We start from the raw sequence: 12,387 nt of genomic DNA, 5'->3' as shown, positions 1-12,387 counted from the left end.
TATGTTCCATGATATATGGAGTGAAAAACGAGTCTGAATTTCTGTAAGATTGATCTTCGAAACAAAACATATTAAAAACAAAAATTTATCTCATTTCAGTACAGCTGTATAATAATTGTGCATTGAAAGAATACAATTTTGTAGTTATTTTTTTCTACTCCAAAACTAAGGTGTGTTCAGTAAATAATAGGTCTCTTCACATATCCGTATTTACAGTGGGTCTTAATTTGTGATTTATCGTTTTTGAAAATCATTGCGGTTTACTAAATGACGTTTATTTTTTTGCAATGTTATAGTAGCAAATATAATGAGCGCTTTTTTTCTCTACATTTACAATATACGTCAATTGTGTACCATTATTCGTATATATGCTGAAAGAAACAGGTACAATAACCACGTGCCGTTACTGTACACAATTCGTTAAGTTTGTAACAACAGTGATAGTTCATTCTTTCTATATTCGATTATCTATGCGAAAAAATGTAGATTACTATCATAAAATATACTAATTAATAAGAAACGATAGCTGCGACTTATGAAAAATGAAGTAAAATTATCGTAATAAAAAGCATTGGTATCATTACACAGTGCACCATAATATATTCCAGGATACGAAAAATAGTAGGAATATGAGGTACTTTAAAATTTGAAAAGATAGAAAGGTACTCAATGATTCGTAGTTGTTTTTTGGATATTCCTATCTTCATATTGCTAAGTCATACATAAAATTTGAGCAATTATAAGGGTGTGAAAGTTGCATTTTGTGTCCATGAAATTGGGTGGGAAGTACCCTTGGTAAATTCACAATCAAAATTTAAAATCTTGGGGTCCATTTCGATAACATTTCGCATTTAAAAAAAGGTTTCATAATACTGTTTTGGGATTCTGTGAACTAATGTTTGTGACTGTACAAGGATATCGCTTTAATATTTCCAAAGTGTATTGTAACATGGCAATTTTTTGATTAAGTTACCTATCGGGCATAGCATTCCTGTTACTTTGTGTTACAATTATTTTCAGTTCATGAGATCTTTCGTCGTTTTTTATTTTTCGTATGCGTGATTACTTTCCGCGTAAGTATCATGGGTGCAATAGCTGGTTGAGATCGATCGGTAGTAGCTTTTGAAAAATTATAAGAATCGAAATATTACGTAAGAATACATACAAAATTTAGCCCACCGGAAGCCCACGTATCTAGTAATTTTTAAGCTCAATATAAATTGTATAATAATATCCACAATTACATAATCACGAAAGTGGTATGAGACGAAAAAAAATGGGTAAAAATATATAACAACCCATACATGAAAATAACTTGTCGTGTAACTATTGTCTTTAGCCGCAATAAATTGTAAATTGAAAACTGTTGCAATTGAAACCGAGGAAACTCGACTGGTGGGTGCTCGGTTTTAATTACAACCAAACTCCAAAACATGTAGAGTTGTTTCAGTTTCCTTCCACCCCTTAGACGTGATGGTCGCAAATCATTATGTTCGTGATCTTTAGGAAACTGCAAGCCTTTGACATATGCATACGAAATGAATATGCAGTCCTTGTACGATATTAATATATGTGATCCACTTACGATTAATACGCGATGCATACTATAAATTTTATAATTTTCCCGGAGGCAAATTAGATTACCTATAATAATGCGGTTATAATATGAAAATAGAAAAATTATTCATTTCGAAATGGGGTTCTATTCGACACGCGCTCAATGTATTCCATAACATTAATATTCACAATTATTCCAATAACTTTTCATTTGCTCGCTCGATCTTGAATTTTCGTAGGCATAGAATCGGAACGCTGTTTTAGCTAGTCGCAGGTAAAGTATCTACGTTGGGTAGAGAAGCAGAATTGTTTTCGAAAAGTGTTCGGATGAAAAAAAATTCCGACTTACTGCAACACATCACGAAAGCGCTAATTGTGGTCAAGATGAAATGGATGCTCCGTATATGAGACAGTATTTAACGCAGTGTTCTGATTGAAAGACCTGAAAAGGTGATTGTCGGCGATTTTTTTTTTTTATATGGAGCGAAAGAACGGAGCATCTGCTGACCCGTTAACAGAAGAATATATCTTTAGTCAAAAGCTGACGATCAAAGAGCCTAGCCGCTTCAGTTTGCAATCGGCAGGCAAGATGAAGTGGGTATTTCTTGTCTGAAATATAAAAACTGAAATCATTATACATCATATCATACATCATACGTCATACATCATCATAGTATTGAAGTTCGAAACTAAAGTTTGGGTATTCGAATGTTCGGATGTTCAGAAAGTGACGTCACCCAAAATTTTTTTTTCTCTTGACGTCATCGATCTATACTGATCAGCTAGCCGAATTCCTCAGTCTAGAAACAACCGCGCAATAGAGCGGACGGATGAGAATCGCGCTCCACAGATTTCGAGTACCGGGTTCTCTACCTCCTGGATCCTGCGCTCCGGGTTCTCTTCCTGGAGCAACTCGATTTCCAGGACAAGCGCTCCGTAGTTTCTGAGCTCAAGGTCAACTACATGAAGAAACTCGACTTCAGGGATGAGCGCTCCGTAGTTTCTACGCTCAAGGTCCGCTACCTGGTGAATCTCGACTCTCGGAGGACCAGGAAGACGAGGAGAACAGGGTGGACGAGGAGGACAAGGATTTCTGCACGGGAAGTATAACACTTTTATAATATTTAGTGGCAATTGTAATTATATTTTATCTGAATTTTTTCAAACATGACATGTTTACAATAAATTATTTGAATTCATTTTTCGCGAGAGTCCAATTTCAGTAGCTATCAATGCACTAATAAAATTTCTATAATTTATTATAATTTTCTCATAATCTTCTTGGTAAGATGTGTCAATACAAAAATTATATTAATTCTCGAACAATATTTTTGATGTCTTCTAATACTGAAAATATCGATGAGTATTCGGGATATGACCCGAGGCGGTTAGCGGTGGTTGTTGGAGGTGGTTGACGGTGGTTGGAGATGGTCGAAGGTGGAAGAGAAGGAGGACGAGGAAGACGAGGAGAACAAGGTCGACGAGGAGAACGAGGATGTGTGCTCAGTGAGTTTAACAATTTTATAATATTTAATAGCACTTGTAATTATATTTCATCTGAAATTGTTCAAACTTGTCATGTTTACAATAAATTGTTTCAATTCATTTTTCGCGCAAGCACAAATTCAGTAGCTGTAAATGGGCTAATTAAATTTATTATACGGCTAATTGATTAATTAATTAATTTTATTAATCCTTGCACAATATTTTTGATGTGTTCTTATACTGATAATATTTATCACTACTCCAGGTATAACCCAAGGTGGTTATCGGTGGTTGCTGGAAGTGGTTGGCGATTGTTGGAGGTGGTCGGAGGTGGACGAGGAGGAGGACGAACGGAACTGAGTCTCAAAGCCCTGTTGACATAAAACCAGCTATTCGAAAGAAATTAGAGTTTATAGTTTACACAGCCCATTGCATGATATTTCATTATAAATACATATGTTTCAATGTATTTAGGAATAATTTATCAAACATACAGAGGTCATGTGCAAATAATAAATGAATTGATTCGACCGCAGTTTGATGTATTCATTAGAGCTTTGACAATAAATTTAAGCTTTGTTACTTCTTTTATTTTATTATGAATAATCAAAAACATTTCCGACTATTCGTGCTGTAGAAGCATGGGGATTCAACCAAATGTAGCAAAAGATTAGAAACAGTGTATGTAGAGTACGAGTATGTAGAGAAAGAGTATTTTTCTAATAATGCAAATAGAATAGAATACCACGCCTTGCGAATTAGCTTTCCAGACAGGGATGAATGATGAATTTTGAGGACTGCATTATCGTTGTTGAATACTTTATGGCTCATGGGAAAAGAAAATCTGTAACGATAAAATTGACGCACCGGATCATCGTCGACTTTAACTTTTGAAATGTCCTACCATTTCCGAACACCTCCAACCATCCTATTTACCTATATTACTAGATTAGCTATGATACGAAAAGAGAAGAATTATTCATTTCGAAATGGGATTCTATTCGACGCGCGCTCGATGTATTCCATAACATTAGTATTGATAATTATTCCAACAACTTTTCATTTGCTCTCTCGATCTTGAATTTTCATAGGCATAGAATCGAAACGCTGTTTTAGCTGGTCGCAAGTGAAGTATCTGCGTTGGGTGGAGGAGCAGAATTGTTTTTCGAAAAGTATTCGGATGGAAAAAAATTCAGAGTAACTGTAATACATCACGGATGCGCTAATTTTGAACGAGATGAAATGGATGCTTCGTATATGAGACAGTATTTAACGCTGCGTAGTGATTTAAAGACCTAGAAAGGTGATAGGGAGAGAAAGAACGACGCTTCTTAACACTTCGAGTGTATTTCAACACACATTTGAAAGATACGAGCGAAATTTTTCATCATCCAACTGTCGCAGAACGGCAGCTTTATTAGCCGACCCGTTCACAGAAGAATACATCTTCAGTCAACGGCTGACCATCGAAGGGCCTGGCCGCTTGAGTCTGGAATCGGCAGGAGAGATGAGGTGTGTATTTCTTGTATGAAATGTGAAACCTAAACTCATTATACATCATATCATATCATCATACATCATACATCATACATCATACATCATACATCATACATCATACATCATACATCATCATACATAGTATCAAAGTTCGAAACCATAGTTTGGATGTCGGATGTTCAGAAAGTGACGTCACCAATTCAAAATCAGCTAGCAGAATTCCTCAGTCTGGAAGCAACCGCGCAGTAGAGCGGACGGATGAGAGTCGCGCTCCGCAAATTTCGAGTACCGGGTTCTCAACCTCCCGGATCCCGCGCTTCGGGTCCGCTACGTATTTCGAGTACCGGGTTCTCAACCTCCCGGATCCCGCGCTTCGGGTCCGCTACGCGGTGAAACTCGATGTCCAGGATAAGCGCTCCGTGGTTCCTGGTTCATGTTTACAATAAATTATTTCAATTCGTTTTTCGCGCAACCCCAAATTCGGTAGCTGTCAGTCCGCTAATAAAATTTCTCGACTTTCAGGATAAGCGCTCCGTGGTTCCTCGTTCATGTTTATAATAAATTATTTCAATTCGTTTTTCGCGCAACCCCAAATTCGGTAGCTGTCAGTCCGCTAATAAAATTTCTCGACTTTCAGGATAAGCGCTCCGTGGTTCCTCGTTCATGTTTACAATAAATTATTTCAATTCGTTTTTCGCGCAACCCCAAATTCGGTAGCTGTCAGTCCGCTAATCAAATTTCTCGACTTCCAGGATAAGCGCTCCGTGGTTCCTGGTTCATGTTTACAATAAATTATTTCAATTCGTTTTTCGCGCAACCCCAAATTCGGTAGCTGTCAGTCCGCTAATAAAATTTCTCGACTTTCAGGATAAGCGCTCCGTGGTTCCTCGTTCATGTTTACAATAAATTATTTCAATTCGTTTTTCGCGCAACCCCAAATTCGGTAGCTGTCAGTCCGCTAATAAAATTTCTCGACTTCCAGGATAAGCGCTCCGTGGTTCCTGGTTCATGTTTACAATAAATTATTTCAATTCGTTTTTCGCGCAACCCCAAATTCGGTAGCTGTCAGTCCGCTAATAAAATTTCTCGACTTCCAGGATAAGCGCTCCGTGGTTCCTGGTTCATGTTTACAATAAATTATTTCAATTCGTTTTTCGCGCAACCCCAAATTCGGTAGCTGTCAGTCCGCTAATAAAATTTCTCGACTTCCAGGATAAGCGCTCCGTGGTTCCTCGTTCATGTTTACAATAAATTATTTCAATTCGTTTTTCGCGAAACCCCAAATTCGGTAGCTGTCAGTCCGCTAATAAATTTTCTCGACTTTCAGGATAAGCGCTCCGTGGTTCCTCGTTCATGTTTACAATAAATTATTTCAATTCGTTTTTCGCGCAACCCCAAATTCGGTAGCTGTCAGTCCGCTAATAAAATTTCTCGACTTCCAGGATAAGCGCTCCGTGGTTCCTCGTTCATGTTTACAATAAATTATTTCAATTCGTTTTTCGCGCAACCCCAAATTCGGTAGCTGTCAGTCCGCTAATAAAATTTCTCGACTTCCAGGATAAGCGCTCCGTGGTTCCTCGTTCATGTTTACAATAAATTATTTCAATTCGTTTTTCGCGCAACCCCAAATTCGGTAGCTGTCAGTCCGCTAATAAAATTTCTCGACTTCCAGGATAAGCGCTCCGTGGTTCCTGGTTCATGTTTACAATAAATTATTTCAATTCGTTTTTCGCGCAACCCCAAATTCGGTAGCTGTCAGTCCGCTAATAAAATTTCTATAACGTTATAATCTTCTCATAATCTTTTTGGTAAAATATGTCGATAAAAAAATTATATCAAACCTTACACATTATTTTTGATTTGTTCTCACGCTGAAAATATTTATTAGTATTCGAGGTATAACCTGAGGTGGTTGAAGGTGGTCGGAGGTGGACGAGGAGGAGGACCAGGAGGACGAGGATTTGTGCTCGGTGAGTAAAACACTTTTATAATATTTCATGGCAATTGTAATTATATTTCATCTGAAATATTACAAACTTGTCACGTTTACAATAAATTATTTCAATTCATTTTTCGTGTAAGCACATATTCAGTAGCTATGAATAATCTTATACAATTTATTACATTATTAATTAATTAATTAATATTCTTATAATATTTCATGGCAATTGTAATTATATTTCATCTGAAATATTACAAACTTGTCACGTTTACAATAAATTATTTCAATTCATTTTTCGTGTAAGCACATATTCAGTAGCTATGAATAATCTTATACAATTTATTACATTATTAATTAATTAATTAATATTCTTATAATATTTCATGGCAATTGTAATTATATTTCATCTGAAATATTACAAACTTGTCACGTTTACAATAAATTATTTCAATTCATTTTTCGTGCAAGCACATATTCAGTAGCTATGAATAATCTTATACAATTTATTATATTATTAATTAATTATTTAATATTCTTATAATATTTAATGGCAATTGTAATTATATTTCATCCGAAATATTACAAACTTGTCACGTTTACAATAAATTATTTCAATTCATTTTTCGTGCAAGCACATATTCAGTAGCTATGAATAATCTTGTACAATTCATTATATTATTAATTAATTGATTAATTACATCAATCCTCACACAATATTTTTGATGTGTTCCTATACTCAAAATATTCATTACTATTCCAGGTATTACCCGAGGTGGTCGGAGGTGGACGAGGAGGAGGACGAGCTGGACGAGGAGGAGGACCAGGTGGACGAGGAGGAGGACGAGGTGGACGAGGAGGAGGCGGGGTGGGTCGTGGGAGAGGACCTCTCCTCTCCTCAGAGGAGGGGTGGGGGAGGGTCGGGACGGGGGAGAGGTGGGCGGGGAGGGGGAAGGGAAGGGAAGGGAAGGGAAGGGGCGGGTGGCGGGGAGGGGGAAGGGACGGGAAGGGAAGGGGCGGGAGGGGGAGGGGGAGGGGGAGGGGGAGGGGGAGGGGGAGGGGGAGGGGGGAGGGGGGAGGGGGGAGGGGGGAGGGGGAGGGGAAGGGGGTGGGGGGCGGGCGGGTGGGAGGGAGGGAGGGAGGGCGGGAGGGCGGGAGGGAGAGAGTGGAGGACGGATGTCAATGCGAGCCCGTTAGAGTTAATAGAGCAGTACACCCCCCCCACCTCTTGCGCCCTCCCTCCCTCCCTCCCTCCCTCCCTCCCTCCCTCCCTCCCTCCCTCCCACCCTCCCACCGCCCGCCCCTCCCCCCCCCCTCCCCACCCCACCCCTCCCCACCCCTCCCCTTCCCTTCCCTTCCCTTCCCTTCCCTTCCCTTCCCTTCCCCCTCCCCGCCCACCTCTCCCCCTTCCCGCCCCTTCCCTTCCCTTCCCCCTCCCCGCCCACCACTCCCCCTTCCCTGCCCCTCCCCCTCCCCTCCTCTGAGGAGAGGAGAGGTCCTCTCCCACGACCCACCCCGCCTCCTCCTCGTCCACCTCGTCCTCCTCCTCGTCCACCTGGTCCTCCTCCTCGTCCAGCTCGTCCTCCTCCTCGTCCACCTCCGACCACCTCGGCTAATACCTGGAATAGTAATGAATATTTTTAGTATAGGAACACATCAAAAATATTGTGTAAGGATTAATGTAATTAATCAATTAATTAATAATATAATAAATTGTACAAGATTATTCATAGCTTCTGAATATGTGCTTGCACGAAAAATGAATTAAAATAATTTATTGTAAACGTGACAAGTTTGTAATATTTCAGATGAAATATAATTACAATTGCCATTAAATATTATAAGAATATTAATTAATTAATTAATAATATAATAAATTGTATAAGATTATTCATACCTACTGAATATGTGCTTGCACGAAAAATGAATTGAAATAATTTATTGTAAACGTGACAAGTTTGTAATATTTCAGATGAAATATAATTACAATTGCCATGAAATATTATAAAAGTGTTTTACTCACCCAGCACAAATCGTCGTCCTCCTCGTCCTCCTCCTCGTCCACCTCCGACCACCTTCAACCACCTCAGGTTATACCTTGAATAGTAATAAATATTTTAAGTATAAGAACACATCGAAAATATTGTGTAAGGATTATTATAATTGAGTAATTGATTAAATAATTAATTAATAATATAATAAATTGTATGAGATTATTCGTAGCTACTGAATATGTGCTTGCACGAAAAATGAATTGAAATAATTTCATGTAAACATGACAAGTTTGAAATATTTCAGATAAAATATAATTACAATTGCCATGAAATATTATAAAAGTGTTTTACTCACCGAGCACAAATCCTCGTCCCCCTCCTCCTGAATCACCGAGATTACCCGCAACCACCCCTAACTACCTCCAACGAAAACCGCCAACCACCTCGAGTTATACCTCGAATACTAATAAATATTTTCAGCGTGAGAACAAATCAAAAATAATGTGTAAGGTTTGATATAATTTTTTTATCGACATATTTTACCAAAAAGATTATGAGAAGATTATAAAGTTATAGAAATCTTATTAGCGGACTGACAGCTACCGAATTTGGGGTTGCGCGAAAAACGAATTGAAATAATTTATTGTAAACATGAACCAGGAACCACGGAGCGCTTATCCTGGAAGTCGAGAAATTTTATTAGCGGACTGACAGCTACCGAATTTGGGGTTGCGCGAAAAACGAATTGAAATAATTTATTGTAAACATGAACCAGGAACCACGGAGCGCTTATCCTGGAAGTTGAGAAATTTTATTAGCGGACTGACAGCTACCGAATTTGGGGTTTCGCGAAAAACGAATTGAAATAATTTATTGTAAACATGAACCAGGAACTACGGAGCGCTTATCCTGGAAGTCGAGAAATTTTATTAGCGGACTGACAGCTACCGAATTTGGGGTTGCGCGAAAAACGAATTGAAATAATTTATTGTAAACATGAACCAGGAACCACGGAGCGCTTATCCTGGAAGTCGAGAAATTTTATTAGCGGACTGACAGCTACCGAATTTGGGGTTGCGCGAAAAACGAATTGAAATAATTTATTGTAAACATGAACGAGGAACCACGGAGCGCTTATCCTGGAAGTCGAGAAATTTTATTAGCGGACTGACAGCTACCGAATTTGGGGTTGCGCGAAAAACGAATTGAAATAATTTATTGTAAACATGAACGAGGAACCACGGAGCGCTTATCCTGAAAGTCGAGAAATTTTATTAGCGGACTGACAGCTACCGAATTTGGGGTTGCGCGAAAAACGAATTGAAATAATTTATTGTAAACATGAACGAGGAACCACGGAGCGCTTATCCTGAAAGTCGAGAAATTTTATTAGCGGACTGACAGCTACCGAATTTGGGGTTGCGCGAAAAACGAATTGAAATAATTTATTGTAAACATGAACCAGGAACCACGGAGCGCTTATCCTGGAAGTCGAGAAATTTTATTAGCGGACTGACAGCTACCGAATTTGGGGTTGCGCGAAAAACAAATTGAAATAATTTATTGTAAACATGAACGAGGAACCACGGAGCGCTTATCCTGAAAGTCGAGAAATTTTATTAGCGGACTGACAGCTACCGAATTTGGGGTTGCGCGAAAAACGAATTGAAATAATTTATTGTAAACATGAACCAGGAACCACGGAGCGCTTATCCTGGAAGTCGAGAAATTTTATTAGCGGACTGACAGCTACCGAATTTGGGGTTGCGCGAAAAACGAATTGAAATAATTTATTGTAAACATGAACGAGGAACCACGGAGCGCTTATCCTGAAAGTCGAGAAATTTTATTAGCGGACTGACAGCTACCGAATTTGGGGTTGCGCGAAAAACGAATTGAAATAATTTATTATAAACATGAACGAGGAACCACGGAGCGCTTATCCTGAAAGTCGAGAAATTTTATTAGCGGACTGACAGCTACCGAATTTGGGGTTGCGCGAAAAACGAATTGAAATAATTTATTGTAAACATGAACCAGGAACCACGGAGCGCTTATCCTGGACATCGAGTTTCACCGCGTAGCGGATCCGAAGCGCGGGATCCGGGAGGTTGAGAACCCGGTACTCGAAACACGTAGCGGACCCGAAGCGCGGGATCCGGGAGGTTGAGAACCCGGTACTCGAAATTTGCGGAGCGCGACTCTCATCCGTCCGCTCTACTGCGCGGTTGCTTCCAGACTGAGGAATTCTGCTAGCTGATTTTGAATTGGTGACGTCACTTTCTGAACATCCGACATCCAAACTATGGTTTCGAACTTTGATACTATGTATGATGATGTATGATGTATGATGTATGATGTATGATGTATGATGTATGATGTATGATGTATGATGATATGATATGATGTATAATGAGTTTAGGTTTCACATTTCATACAAGAAATACACACCTCATCTCTCCTGCCGATTCCAGACTCAAGCGGCCAGGCCCTTCGATGGTCAGCCGTTGACTGAAGATGTATTCTTCTGTGAACGGGTCGGCTAATAAAGCTGCCGTTCTGCGACAGTTGGATGATGAAAAATTTCGCTCGTATCTTTCAAATGTGTGTTGAAATACACTCGAAGTGTTAAGAAGCGTCGTTCTTTCTCTCCCTATCACCTTTCTAGGTCTTTAAATCACTACGCAGCGTTAAATACTGTCTCATATACGAAGCATCCATTTCATCTCGTTCAAAATTAGCGCATCCGTGATGTATTACAGTTACTCTGAATTTTTTTCCATCCGAATACTTTTCGAAAAACAATTCTGCTCCTCCACCCAACGCAGATACTTCACTTGCGACCAGCTAAAACAGCGTTTCGATTCTATGCCTATGAAAATTCAAGATCGAGAGAGCAAATGAAAAGTTGTTGGAATAATTATCAATACTAATGTTATGGAATACATCGAGCGCGCGTCGAATAGAATCCCATTTCGAAATGAATAATTCTTCTCTTTTCGTATCATAGCTAATCTAGTAATATAGGTAAATAGGATGGTTGGAGGTGTTCGGAAATGGTAGGAGGTGGTCGGCGCTGGCAGAAGGTGATAGGGGGTGGTCGAATGTGGCCATTGATGGTCGGAGGTGGCAGGGGGAAGTAGGAGGTGTTCGAAAATGGTAGGACATTTCGAAAGTTAAAGTCGACGATGATCCGGTGCATCAATTTTATCGTTACAGATTTTCTTTTCCCATGAGCCATAAAGTATTCAACAACGATAATGCAGTCCTTAAAATTCATCATTCATCTCTGTCCGGAAAGCTAATTCGCAAGGCGTGGTATTCTAGATATGTCAAAACTAAGCTAGCGGCACGTGTTTGCATTGTTAGAAAAATACCCGTACTCTAGATACACTGTTTCTAATCTTTTGCTCCATTTGGTTTAATCCCCATGCTTCCACAGCACGAACAGTCGGAAATGTTTTTGATTATCCATAATAAAATAAAAGAAGTAACAAAGCTTAAATTTATCGTCAAAGCTCTAATGAATACATCAAACTGCGGTCGAATCAATTCATTTATTATTTGCACATGACCTCTGTACATTTGATAAATTATTCCTAAAGACATTGAAACATATGTATTTATAACGAAATATCATGCAATGGGCTGTGTAAACTATAAACTATAATTTCTATCGAATAGCTGCTTTTATGTCAACAGGGCTTTGAGACTCAGTCAAGTTGGATCTCGATTTTTGCTATCGTATGTAGGACATTGGGTTACAAGAACAAATGCGAATTACGAAGAACTCCGTATTAGAGATAATGATATTTTAGTTCAAGTATATCTATACACAGAAGTCCGTATGAGAATATACTAAAACCTCTGTGTTTATTGTAAAAATCTAGTTTTGAACATTTGCATATATGTATA

This window comes from Neodiprion lecontei, chromosome 3 (genome assembly GCF_021901455.1).
Source record: "Neodiprion lecontei isolate iyNeoLeco1 chromosome 3, iyNeoLeco1.1, whole genome shotgun sequence".
NCBI lineage: Eukaryota > Metazoa > Arthropoda > Insecta > Hymenoptera > Diprionidae > Neodiprion > Neodiprion lecontei.
Note: the sequence above shows the minus strand (reverse complement) of the source record.